This window comes from Electrona antarctica, assembly GCF_951216825.1.
Source record: "Electrona antarctica genome assembly, chromosome: 15".
NCBI classification, from domain to species: Eukaryota; Metazoa; Chordata; class Actinopteri; order Myctophiformes; family Myctophidae; genus Electrona; species Electrona antarctica.
The window spans coordinates 44,053,152-44,067,209 of record NC_136796.1 but is presented as its reverse complement, the minus strand read 5'-3'; the positions used below and the strand labels follow the sequence as shown (position 1 = coordinate 44,067,209).

Here is a 14,058-nt window from a genome sequence, read left to right as displayed (position 1 = left end):
TATCGGGTAAGTGTATTTAGGGTGTTTAATACAGTGTTTAAGACTTGTCTTAAAAGTTGAACATCCAAACAATGAAGTATGACTTATTACGTGTTGTTACGTCTCTCCTTCGCTCTCATTCTGACTTCCTCTCCATCTGCCTTTAAATGCTGCTGAAAAGATGTTCTTCCTCAGCAGGACAGACGCCAGGCCTGAGAACATATAGGCTTGTATAAAGAATGAGTTATAATTCTGCTATACGTTAATAACAGAACATATAGAGGCTTGTGTAAAGACTGAGTTATAATTCCCTATTTCAACTGCATTTGGTGGTAGATACCAACCAATGTTTGATTGATCGAATAGTTTATGGAGAGAGAGAGAGAGAGAGAGAGAGAGAGAGAGAGAGAGAGAGAGAGAGAGAGAGAGAGAGAGAAGAGCGAGTGCGACTGAAATCAGGAAACAGCCTCCTCCCTCCTCTGCTGTGGTCACATGGTTTACAGTAAACTGCTGTGGAGACTTGGCCTGGTTCCAGCAGAAGCTCTGTCAGAGTCTCCCTCTCTCTCCCTCTCTCTCTCTCTCTCTCTAGCTCTCTCTCTCTCTCTCTCTCTCTCTCTCTCCATAAACTATTAGACCAATCAAACAGTTCATAAACTGTTGTGTTCGACCAATCAAACTGTTCATAAAGTATTCAACCAATCAAACTGTTAAAGTATTCGACCAATCAAAACGATCAATACTGTGTGAGTGTGTGTTCAGGACCAATCAGCTGCTGTGAAAATAGGAACAAAATAGGCACCACTCAGTTCACACGGGTGTTTTTTGTCATTGGACACACACACACACACACACTGGCAAAACCTGTTTTGTCTCTAGACACTCCCTACTTTGTGTGTTTTAAGTAAAACACAGTCGACCATTTTGACACAACCACACCAACACAGAACTGAACACTATGGACTCCATTTTGCCACATTGGATTAAAGCCTAAAGATTAATATCGGGTGAGTGTTTTTAATCACTTTACTGGAACTAATGTCTCTAGTCTGTTTTTAGGGTGTTTAAATACAATGAGTCAAAAAAGTTGAACATACAAACAATGAAGTATCGCTTCTTAATTCTTCTGCTGCTTACACTGGTGAACAGAAAGAATAGGAAAAAATAGACTCGGCAGTGGTGTAAGGTTCCTATAACTACAGTGGGTCGTGTACTTTATTTACAGTTTGCTAATAAACACAGTGGTGCGCTTTCAGTTCACAATGAACACATTCAATTGTTTCAGCATCTTGTTTCAACATTATCAATGATCAACAGTAAATAATTAAATTGTTTCAGCCATAAGCGGCGGGTGGATTTTACCTTTTAGGTAGGCTAGAATTACCGAACATTGCTTGATTGGTGGTACGTGTGAATGACGCCTAATGCCTAGTTCACACGTACCAAACACCAATCAAGCAATGTTTGGTAGTTTTTGTTTTTTTGTGCCACCACAATGCTTTTCCAATGGGAGTCACATGGTTTGATCAAACATTTGTGTTTCTGACTTCCTCTCCCCTCTAGCAGCCTCCCCCCCCTCTCTCTCTCTCTCTCTCTCTCTCTCTCTCGCCCCCCCTCTCTCTCTCCCTCCCCCCTCTCTCTCTCTCTCCCTCCCCCTCTCTCCCCCCCCCTCTCTCTCTCTCTCTCTCCCTCCCCCCTCTCTCTCTCTCTCTCTCTCCCTCCCCCCTCTCTCTCTCCCTCCCCCCCTCTCTCTCTCTCTCTCCCCCTCCCCCCTCTCTCTCTCTCTCTCTCCCTCCCCTCTCTCTCTCCCTCCCCCCCCCTCTCTCTCTCTCTCTCTATCTCCCTCCCCCCTCTCTCTCTCCCCCTCCCTCTCTCTCTCTCTCCCTCCCCCCTCTCTCTCTCTCCCTCCCCTCTCTCTCTCTCCCTCTCTCTCTCTATCTCCCTCCCCCCTCTCTCTCTCTCTCCCTCCCCCTCTCTCTCTCCCTCCCCCCTCTCTCTCTCTCTCCCTCCCCCCCCCCTCTCTCTCTCTCTCTCTCTCTCCCTCCCCCTCTCTCTCTCCCTCCCCCTCTCTCTCTCTCCCTGTACGTTGTGCAGCCTATACTTCACACATTGCTTGAATGAGCCTTCAGTGATTTTGGTGATTTAGAAAAAACCCCGGTCCACCCAGGTAATATGATGTGCACATGCACATGCACACGCTCAACAGCTCTCTATCCTGATTGGATGAAGGCTGGATCTAGTTACCCCAGGGGATAACTGGGGACAGGGAGGAACTCCATATATGGTCAGTGCATTCTATAGTAGGGACTCGGGAGGATTATATATATAAAAAAATCACACCCGTGTGAACTGAGTGGTGTAAGGTTTTATATAGCATGATCAGCTGTGGTCTGACGTAATGTCTGACGTAATGAAATCACACCCGGATGTGATTTCACAACTGGCTTTTTTTGTGCAGAAAAAATGAGCATGGTTGCTACGGTCATCCAGTTCACCCGGGTGTGATTTAATTACATAGCAACCATGCTCATTTTTTCTGCACAAAAAAGCCAGTTGTAGGAGTGGTTTACACCACTCAAAAAGTGATATTTGAATTAAATGAAATCACTGAAGATATCCAGTACCTTTATGACCATATTTGGTCATATTTTGTCCATATTTTGGACAAAGGTCAAAGCACATCAAGGTGCTTTGCTCTCCTAGTGCCCTGTATATGTGCACGCACGCACGCACGCACGCACGCACGCACGCACGCGCACACGCGCACACGCACACGCACACGCACACACACACACAGCAGTGGTGTTATGTTACAACCGGTTTCCATGTGAAATGTTGTCACATGACAACTTTTGTGCATCACCTCACAACTATGGTGATGCATGCCTCAGTGACAGACAGCGCCTGTGCGTGCGTGCGTACTTTCCCCAAAAGGCAAGACTCAACTCATTCAATTAAAATGAGATTTACTGGCATGAGAAAACTTTGTGTCTGTCTCTGATTGGCTTACGCTGAAATCTTACCCTAGAACCAAATTCCAATACCCTAAATCTCAGCCACTCCATCACTCCAGCATGGTGTTATGGTGAAATATGTGACCTGCTGAAATATGTGACTTCACACAACATACATGGAAGTCTTTAAATACGTTGCCAGATTGCCGCTAGATTGAACTCTGATAATAAACAAACCGCAACGATTTACATTCGGACACTGACATTATGTGATTGTCTACACGATTGTCACATATTTCAACAGGTCACCGATTCCACCGTAACATACACCACCATGCTGGCGTGAGCCAGTGTGAGTCAGGGAGTGGCCGAGATTTTGGGCATTGGAATTTGGCTAAGAATGTTAACGAATCATCACTCCTCTCTGCCATGTTGCTGTGTGGCATGATTGTTATGAGTCACCTGTAAGGTTCAGTGGTTCTCGATTTTGGAGGGGTCCCCAGATGACAGTAAAGTGGCAAGTTAAGGACTTTTAAGACCTTTACAATACAAAAACAATTATTGTAGTAATAAAAAGCAAAGAAAGAGCATTACTGCATCAAAACCTAATCAAGAAACTATACTATAAAAACAGGCACAGTCACGTGCACACACTGTGCACGGTGTTTACTCTCCTACTGTTCCTACACCACCATGCTTTACTCTCCTACTGTTCCTACACCACCATGCTTTACTCTCCTACTGTTCCTACACCACCATGCTTTACTCTCCTACTGTTCCTACACCACCATGCTTTACTCTCCTACTGTTCCTACACCACCATGCTTTACTCTCCTACTGTTCCTACACCACCATGCTTTACTCTCCTACTGTTCCTACACCACCATGCTTTACTCTCCTACTGTTCCTACACCACCATGCTTTACTCTCCTACTGTTCCTACACCACCATGCTTTACTCTCCTACTGTTCCTACACCACCATGCTTTACTCTCCTACTGTTCCTACACCACCATGCTTTACTCTCCTACTGTTCCTACACCACCATGCTTTACTCTCCTACTGTTCCTACACCACCATGCTTTACTCTCCTACTGTTCCTACACCACCATGCTTTACTCTCCTACTGTTCCTACACCACCATGCTTTACTCTCCTACTGTTCCTACACCACCATGCTTTACTCTCCTATTGTTCCTACACCATGCTTTACTCTCCTATTGTTCCTACACCACCATGCTTTACTCTCCTATTGTTCCTACACCACCATGCTTTACTCTCCTACTGTTCCTACACCATGCTTTACTCTCCTACTGTTCCTACACCACCATGCTTTACTCTCCTACTGTTCCTACACCACCATGCTTTACTCTCCTATTGTTCCTACACCACCATGCTTTACTCTCCTACTGTTCCTACACCATGCTTTACTCTCCTACTGTTCCTACACCACCATGCTTTACTCTCCTACTGTTCCTACACCACCATGCTTTACTCTCCTATTGTTCCTACACCACCATGCTTTACTCTCCTACTGTTCCTACACCATGCTTTACTCTCCTACTGTTCCTACACCATGCTTTACTCTCCTACTGTTCCTACACCACCATGCTTTACCCTCCTACTGTTCCTACACCACCATGCTTTACTCTCCTACTGTTCCTACACCACCATGCTTTACTCTCCTACTGTTCCTACACCACCATGCTTTACTCTCCTACTGTTCCTACACCACCATGCTTTACTCTCCTATTGTTCCTACACCACCATGCTTTACTCTCCTACTGTTCCTACACCATGCTTTACTCTCCTACTGTTCCTACACCACCATGCTTTACTCTCCTACTGTTCCTACACCACCATGCTTTACCCTCCTACTGTTCCTACACCACCATGCTTTACTCTCCTACTGTTCCTACACCACCATGCTTTACTCTCCTACTGTTCCTACACCACCATGCTTTACTCTCCTACTGTTCCTACACCACCATGCTTTACTCTCCTACTGTTCCTACACCACCATGCTTTACTCTCCTACTGTTCCTACACCATGCTTTACTCTCCTACTGTTCCTCCACCACCATGCTTTACTCTCCTACTGTTCCTACACCATGCTTTACTCTCCTACTGTTCCAACACCACCATGCTTTACTCTCCTACTGTTCCTACACCACCATGCTTTACTCTCCTACTGTTCCTACACCACCATGCTTTACTCTCCTACTGTTCCTACACCACCATGCTTTACTCTCCTACTGTTCCTACACCATGCTTTACTCTCCTACTGTTCCTACACCACCATGCTTTACTCTCCTACTGTTCCTACACCACCATGCTTTACTCTCCTACTGTTCCTACACCACCATGCTTTACTCTCCTACTGTTCCTACACCACCATGCTTTACTCTCCTACTGTTCCTACACCACCATGCTTTACTCTCCTACTGTTCCTACACCACCATGCTTTACTCTCCTATTGTTCCTACACCACCATGCTTTACTCTCCTATTGTTCCTACACCACCATGCTTTACTCTCCTACTGTTCCTACACCACCATGCTTTACTCTCCTATTGTTCCTACACCACCATGCTTTACTCTCCTACTGTTCCTACACCACCATGCTTTACTCTCCTATTGTTCCTACACCATGCTTTACTCTCCTATTGTTCCTACACCACCATGCTTTACTCTCCTATTGTTCCTACACCACCATGCTTTACTCTCCTACTGTTCCTACACCATGCTTTACTCTCCTACTGTTCCTACACCACCATGCTTTACTCTCCTATTGTTCCTACACCATGCTTTACTCTCCTATTGTTCCTACACCATGCTTTACTCTCCTATTGTTCCTACACCACCATGCTTTACTCTCCTACTGTTCCTACACCACCATGCTTTACTCTCCTACTGTTCCTACACCACCATGCTTTACTCTCCTACTGTTCCTACACCACCATGCTTTACTCTCCTACTGTTCCTACACCACCATGCTTTACTCTCCTACTGTTCCTACACCACCATGCTTTACTCTCCTACTGTTCCTACACCACCATGCTTTACTCTCCTACTGTTCCTACACCATGCTTTACTCTCCTACTGTTCCTACACCATGCTTTACTCTCCTACTGTTCCTACACCACGCCTACTGCTAATATACATGATGTTCCTCTGGTTTCCTGTCAATCAAAATCATGCCTAACATTAACCTCAGTAAAACAAATACAAGAACCGCTGGGAGCGAGATTTTAGAAATGTTAGCCCCTCTAACATTGTGTGTGTGTGTGTGTGTGTGTGTGTGTGTGTGTGTGTGTGTGTGTGTGTGTGTGTGTGTGTGTGTGTGTGTGTGTGTGTGTGTGTGTGTGTGTGTGTGTGTGTGTGTGTGTACAGCAAACATTGACAGTTTTTCCCCCCTTTTTTTAAAGATTTGTTTTTGGCTTTTGTGCATTTGTTGATAGTTACAGTGAAGACAGACAGGAAAGAGGGAGAGAGAGAAGGGGAGAGACATGCAGCAAAGGTCGTCTGAACGGGACTCGAACAAGCGACAAGCTGACGCGACAATAAGAGCCTATTATGTGGCATGCGCCTGGACTAGGCCAGCATTGACTGTTTCCTGGTGTATTGTGACTGTAATCTTGACAGGTTTCCTGAAGACCAAAGATGAGTCAGTGTGAGGAGAGAGAGGAGGAGGGAGCTGACAAACATCACATCCACAGAGCAGAGCCTCCATCTGTGTCTATGAAGAGTCATGAACCTCCTGACTTCAGTAATGAACCTGGACCTCCAGATACACAGTATGTCAATCCTCATACAACTCAAGGTTCAATGTTGTACTTTATTCTTCGTATCTTGTGTACACTACAGGTACATAAGAGTAAAACTTGGCTTCCTTCAGACAATGCAGCAGCATTATATTCACAACACTATAACACAACAATGTGATCTCATGCTAAGTTACATGAATGACAAAAACAAGACATAACATCTAATAATGTTGTATAAAATAAAAAGGGATTTAAGATCAATCTATATGGCTCTGCCTCCTACTGACTGCCTAGTCCTAATCTGGTGTACTTGTGCCCCCTCTTGGCCAGGCCCTGTAACTACAGTATTTTACATGCCTAGTAAAACCACAACATAACAATTTATATAATGGTTTTCTTTTTGCTGCAATGTTGTGAGAGGAAACTAAAATATGTTACCCTTGTATAAATAAAATGGAATGTAACAATAATAAAAAAAAAAAAATTGACAATGTCATTCACACAAACAATGTTATGATTCCAGAAGTCTGTACCACAGAGCAGAGTCTCCAACACCCAGCTACATGTCTATGAAGAGTGACACGTCTAAAGGACTTCCTCCTGACTTCAGTAATGAACCCGGACCTCCACACACACAGTATGTGAATCCTCCTGTACAATATACACACAATGGTCCTCATTCACAACAGCCTTTTACGCTCATATCGTGCAGCGGAGCGTGAGCGTACGGGCATTTACGAGGATTCCCACATTAAGTGGGAATTCATGGCCATGGCCATGAACTTGACGTTGACGTCCGTTGGTCGTAAACTCCGCTCAGTTCCACGTCAGCTCAGAGGGTAGTGTACTCGCGATCAAGGCATGCGTATATTTATTCAGAAGGCTTTAGTCTTCATGCTGAATCAATTAATAGTTGCCAGACCTCAAATAAAATATGTAGGGTGTGTCCCCAATATTGGTCAGCACATAAAAAATGATAGCCTATATAAAAGCCGAGAGGCATTGGTCAAGTTAGCCTATAGTCCTATACAGAAACTGCCCCCGCGGCCGAAGACCGACACCTTTTTATTTATTTATTAGGATATTTCTAACATTCGGCTCACTCTCAGCAGCCTTCTACTCGCAGTGCAACGCGTTGTGAGCTTGTACATCGGCTATCGCGGACTCGCGCTGCATGTTAGAAAACAAACTCACAATTATAATAAGAACATGCACTTATCTGCACTGTACAAATCCAACGTTGTTTAGTGTAGTAATGCCTGCAGTAGGCCTATTTAAATTGTTTTGTTACGGGGCTCCTCTGCTCTGAGTCATGATGAGATACACTATACAAACTATAACACTATACAATATACACACTATAACACTATAAAATGTCTTTTTATACGTGCTCCTTGGGCTAAAAATGGCCATAGCCGTCATCATAAATGTGATGAGGTCAGCACATTAGGGCATATTTGGGCAAGTGGCTATGGACAAACTAGGGGGTCTATGGCCACACTATGGGTCAAACTAGGGGGTTTTCATGATTCTGAATCCATTCCAAGCATTAGTTTTGCACGAAAAACACTCCTTCGACTTACTGTGTCAGAAACAGCTAGCAATATACATTTTGAACTCACAAAAGTGACTACTGGCCAATAACCGCGCGCCTTTTCTGGGACTTCTGTTTTTTATTAATAACGAAATAAAAAATGACGCTCCTTACGTTAATTCACATATTGTACACATATTGAATAAATTGTCTTCTTCGTTTCTATTATTCCAGAAGCCACAGACCAGGGTCTCCAACACCCAGCCTTCTGTCTGTGAAGAGTGACTGGTCTATGGGAAAACCTCCTAACTTCAGTAATGAACCTGGACCTCCACACACACAGTATGTCAATCCTCCTGTACAATATACACCCTATGGACCTCATTCACAACAGCGTTTACGCTCATATCGTGCAGCGGAGCGTGAGCGTACGGGCATTTACGAGGATTCCCACATTACGTGGGAATTCATGGCCATGGCCATGAACTTGACGTTGACGTCCGTTGGTCGTAAACTCCGCTCAGTTCCACGTCAGCTCAAAGGGTAGTGTACTCGCGATCAAGCCAAATGCCAAATGTCCCGCGGATCATTTTAATATGACGACATCATGAAATGAACCTGCACTTATACATCTGACAAAGAGGATATAGGCTACCCGCCGTATGGTTGACATTTTAATTATAGCTATAGGCCTACGTGTCCATGATCAGAACAAATCCATTCTCCAAATGGCATTCAGACAGATGACAGTGAGATGATATTAATCTAAAAGACGGACTTCCACTAATTAATCAATGCAGCTGATTAAAAAAAAACTATATCGGATGTCTTTTTATATATATCTGCACAGCACTGACCGTGGCAGTGATTTCTTTCCAGCAATCATTTTTATTTTAATTTGGAAAATATCATTATTTTGTTGCTTCCACACCGTCAGGAGGACTCGTTTGCACTGTAAGGCCTATAGTTTTTTGACTGCTGTCTGCTGAGTCATGCTTGACGGCTTTTATGGTGTGAAATGGGGCGTGGAACAATGTAAATGAAGTTGTCGGGTGATTTTCCGATCATTTATTGGCACCCGCTCGCATTCATTATGTGACATACACCTGTGTAGCCTACTGTACCTGTGTACATACACCTGTGTACTTTTTGAATGGCACGGGAGATTTTCGCAGGTTCAGCGTAGGGTATACAGTATATAGCCTACACAGTCCTTTACACACTTCATTTACAATTTACAATTTACAATTTAGGCATTTAGCAGACGCTCTTAATCCAGAGCGACTTACATTAAGCAATAACAAAAGCATGGCATACATCACATATATAAAAAGTAGTTATCATGAATCATGCGTAGACTAAGAACGTAACAGTGGAGTATCTATGTAAACTACTAGAATTTCGCGGGCCTTCGGCCCGCTCATCCCAGAGTTGCGTTGCCCCGCGTTGCGATACAGAAGTCCACAGATACAGAAGTCCACAGTGACACGCGTTGTATGCAGCTGTTTTGTGTTGCAGCGCGTGCGCGCGCGCGCGTGTAGTGTTGTTGTTATCCATATATGCGCCTCGGTTCGTCCCGTTTGTTCCACGCCAGGTGTCGACGCAGTCGTTTGTGCGATTGGCGTGTTTGCATTATTGTAACTGTAGGCATACCATATTCGGAATTACCAAAAAGGACACATGCGCGCGTGCATGTGGATGTGGATGTGCTCATGCGCGTGCACGTCGTGCACGTCGTGCATGTGCCGTGCGTGGGCGGTTCTGTTAAATTGAGATGTCAAAAGAATCTATAGCCTAACAATAAATGGATCAAATATGCTCTGTATTAGTTATGTATTTATTTAAAGCAGTGGCTGTGAAAGGTGTGATCCAGGGACCCTCATGGTTCCTTGAGGGGGTTCCAAATGGACCCATTATAGGTCTGTAACTGTGAGAGTGTAACACATGGACCCAAATGGACCCTTACAGGTCTGTAACTGTGAGAGTGTACAAATGTAACCAAATGGAGTGTTGTATAACTGTTAACTGTGATACTGTAGAAATGGAATGAAATGGGACTGTTATGGGTCCATTTGGTTTGACTCTCAGAGTTATGGGGGTCCTTGAAATTAAGAAGTTTGAGAACCTGTATGCAATGGCTTATCTGTTGTAAAAAGAGAGACCAGCCTATTCTCCAAACCATCATATGTTATGCTTTGCTAGGTTGTACGAAATAATATTGGGTCATTATAATTTGCAGGACTCACCGCGCGCACAGCTGCCTTGTCTGTGTTGACATGACATGGGCTTGCAGGACAGAACTTGTATTTGTGACAGACACATAGTTCCTTTGCAGACAATACAATGTGCTTGTCATTGGTCAGTCACAAAGCTAAGAAAACAGCAGCCTACTTTTTCTGCATGTCAATGATGAGATAGTTCTCCGCTGTCTGTCTATCTGCAGACAGCGGAGCAGCCAGCGAGCCTTTCTCTGATCTGCGGTCGGGACCAGTGGTAGTGGTGTGAGCGTGCAGCGCATGCAGAGTTATGAAGAATACACATTCCGGGGTTCGGGCTGAAAGTCCACCTCTCACAGTGTTTTGCCACTACGAACCATTGAACGTGCATTGTAATACACATTGGTGTGAATGGTCTGTGAGCGTAGCGATACACTACAGGCGATACGTGTGAAACCCCGGACATTTGAAGGAATGTATAAAACCACCCGGACTGGCCGGACAGGCCCCCAGAAGAGGACGTATGGTAAACTGTGTATGTAATCGCGGCGCTGTCCATCCAAGTTAGAATGAGTGTGTGTGTGTGTGTGTGTGTGTGTGTGTGTGTGTGTGTGTGTGTGTGTGTGTGTGTGTGTCTGGCTGCCCTGTGTTTTGCAGCGTGGGGATCGCCATGTGAGGGGGCTAGCCAATAAGGGCCCTGTGTTGCATGTGGAGAATTCTGTAGGTTAGTGTGTGTGGTGCAGGCGAACGGGGTGGTGAGAACATGAGGGGGATGTAGCACAGCAATCGGTGACCCCTACATTAAGCTGTGTTGCTCCCAAGATGCAGTGCAAATGCGTGTTGTAAGCAACCGTAGCCAATGGGAAAACAGGATGCAGTGTTGCCAGGTCCGCGAATTGTAAGCGAGTTGTAAGTAGCGTGTTGAATGGCATTTTTTCTGGGCTTGTTTTCATAGACGTGGCAACAAATTAGGCGGGGGTGTCGGTGCTTGTGGCGTGTTTGTGTTTATTATTGATATTGATATTGTTTGCGAGTGTGGACGGGAGCCGGCTTTAGTGGCAGTGCGATGACAATTTTTACGCGGCTGGTGTCGAGTGTGGCCGTGCGGCGCGACATGAGGAGATAGCCGTGGATCGACGCGGAGGGTAAGGCTGTGTCGTGTTAGTGTGTTGTTGCAGTGTGTGTTGCAGCGTGTTGCAGCGTGTCAGTGACGTAGTAGCTGGTGCCTTTTGTTCCTGTGCGTGCTTTTGGGCACATGTTTTCAATTGTAATATAGGATACATACTATACTATATAATATATTATACATGTGTACTATAAAGTGCTATGACTACATAAAGTGCAATTCTAGAGCTGTCTACGTAACAAGCTATAAGTCTGTTTTAAATACTATCTAAGTCTACATAATGTGCTATCTAAGGGGCTAGGCTAGGGCAAGTGCTACGGGCCATGGTGGAGTCTGAAGAGGTGGGTTTTCAGACTACGGCATTTAGTCCTGGGCGTACATTTCCGTTGTGAATGAGGACCTATAACACTATACAATATACACACTACAACACTACTAGGTGTCTACTAACATATCCCACATTGGTTTCTATTCAACCACCCTAGGGGAATGTTTGACAGCTGCTGAAAGTTGGGGTGCCATACAACCATTATAAGGCAAAATGTTCTCAATTTCATTATGCTTTAAGTAGCATGTGGCGTGTCAAACTAGGGTGTTTTCATGATTCTGAATCCATTCCAAGCATTACTTTTGCACAAAAAACACTCCTTGGGCTAAACATGGCCATAGCCGTCATCACATATGTCATGAGGTCAGCACATTAGGGCAAGTGGCTATGGCCAAACTAGGGGGTCTATGGCCACACTCGGGGTCAAACTAGGGGGTTTTCATGATTCTGAATCCATTCCAAGCATTAGTTTTGCATGAAAAACACTCCTTGGACTTAGTGTGTCAGAAACAGCTTTCCATAAGCAATATCAATTTTGAACTCACAAAAGTGGCCAATATCAGCGCGTCTTTTCCGGGACTTCTGTTTTTATTAATAATGAAATAAAAAATGACGCTCCTTACGTTAATTCACATATTGTACACATATTGAATAAATTGTCTTCTTCGTTTCTATTATTCCAGAAGCCACAGACCAGGGTCTCCAACACCCAGCCTTCTGTCTGTGAAGAGTGACTGGTCTATGGGAAAACCTCCTAACTTCAGTAATGAACCTGGACCTCCACACACACAGTATGTCAATCCTCCTGTACAATATACACCCTATGGACCTCATTCACAACAGCGTTTACGCTCATATTGTGCAGCGGAGCGTGAGCGTACGGGCATTTACGAGGATTCCCACATTACGTGGGAATTCATGGCCATGGCCATGAACTTGACGTTGACGTCCGTTGGTCGCAAACTCCGCTCAGTTCCACGTCAGCTCAGAGGGTAGTGTACTCGCGATCAAGGCATGCGTATATTTATTCAGAAGGCTTTAGTCTTCATGCTGAATCAATTAATAGTTGCCAGACCTCAAATAAAATATGTAGGGTGTGTCCCCAATATTGGTCAGCACATACAAAAATGATAGCCTATATAAAAGCCGAGTATCAGGCATGGCTTGCGCTTGTATGCCTATATGCATGCATTCTAGAGGCATTGGTCAAGTTAGCCTATAGTCCTATACAGAAACTGCTCCCGCGGCCGAAGCCCGACACCTTTTTATTTATTTATTAGGATATTTCTAGCATTCTACTCGCAGTGCAACGCGTTGTGAGCTTGTAGATCGGCTATCGCGGACTCGCGCTGCATGTTTAACAAACTCACAATTATAATAAGAACATGCACATATCTGCACTGTACAAATCCAACGTTGTTTAGTGTAGTAATGCCTGCAGTAGTCCTATTTAAATTGTTTTGTTACGGAGCTCCTCTGCTCTGAGTCAGTTATGACTATCGGTGTTGGCACCAATGTTGGAGTGCCAACTCCAATATAACGGCGCATTTTAATATGATGACATCATGAAATGAACCTGCACTTATACATCTGACAAAGAGGATATAGGCTACCCGCCGTATGGTTGACATTTTAATTATAGCTATAGGCCTACGTGTCCATGATCAGAACAAATCCATTCTCCAAATGGCATTCAGACAGATGACAGTGAGATGATATTAATCTAAAAGACGGACTTCCACTAATTAATCAATGCAGCTGATTAAAAAAATATATATCGGATGTCTTTTTATATATATCTGCACAGCACTGACCGTGGCAGTGATTTCTTTCCAGCAATCATTTTTATTTTAATTTGGAAAATATCATTATTTTGTTGCTTCCACACCGTCAGGAGGACTCGTTTGCACTGTAAGGCCTATAGTTTTTTGACTGCTGTCTGCTGAGTCATGCTTGACGGCTTTTATGGTGTGAAATGGGGCGTGGAACAATGTAAATGAAGTTGTCGGGTGATTTTCCGATCATTTATTGGCACCCGCTCGCATTCATTATGTGACATACACCTGTGTAGCCTACTGTACCTGTGTACATACACCTGTGTACTTTTTGAATGGCACGGGAGATTTTCTCAGGTTCAGCGTAGGGTATACAGTATATAGC

General features: G+C 44.4%; 1 long non-coding RNA gene across 1 annotated transcript; it reads left to right on the top strand.

The window, feature by feature from the left end:
• Nucleotides 1–903: 903 nt before the first annotated feature.
• On the top strand, nucleotides 904–7,331 carry LOC306938882. Its single transcript, XR_013791786.1, has 3 exons — nucleotides 904–983; nucleotides 6,573–6,724; nucleotides 7,218–7,331. It is a non-coding gene; the product is annotated as an uncharacterized lncRNA (long non-coding RNA).
• The last annotated feature ends 6,727 nt before the right edge of the window (nucleotides 7,332–14,058 follow it).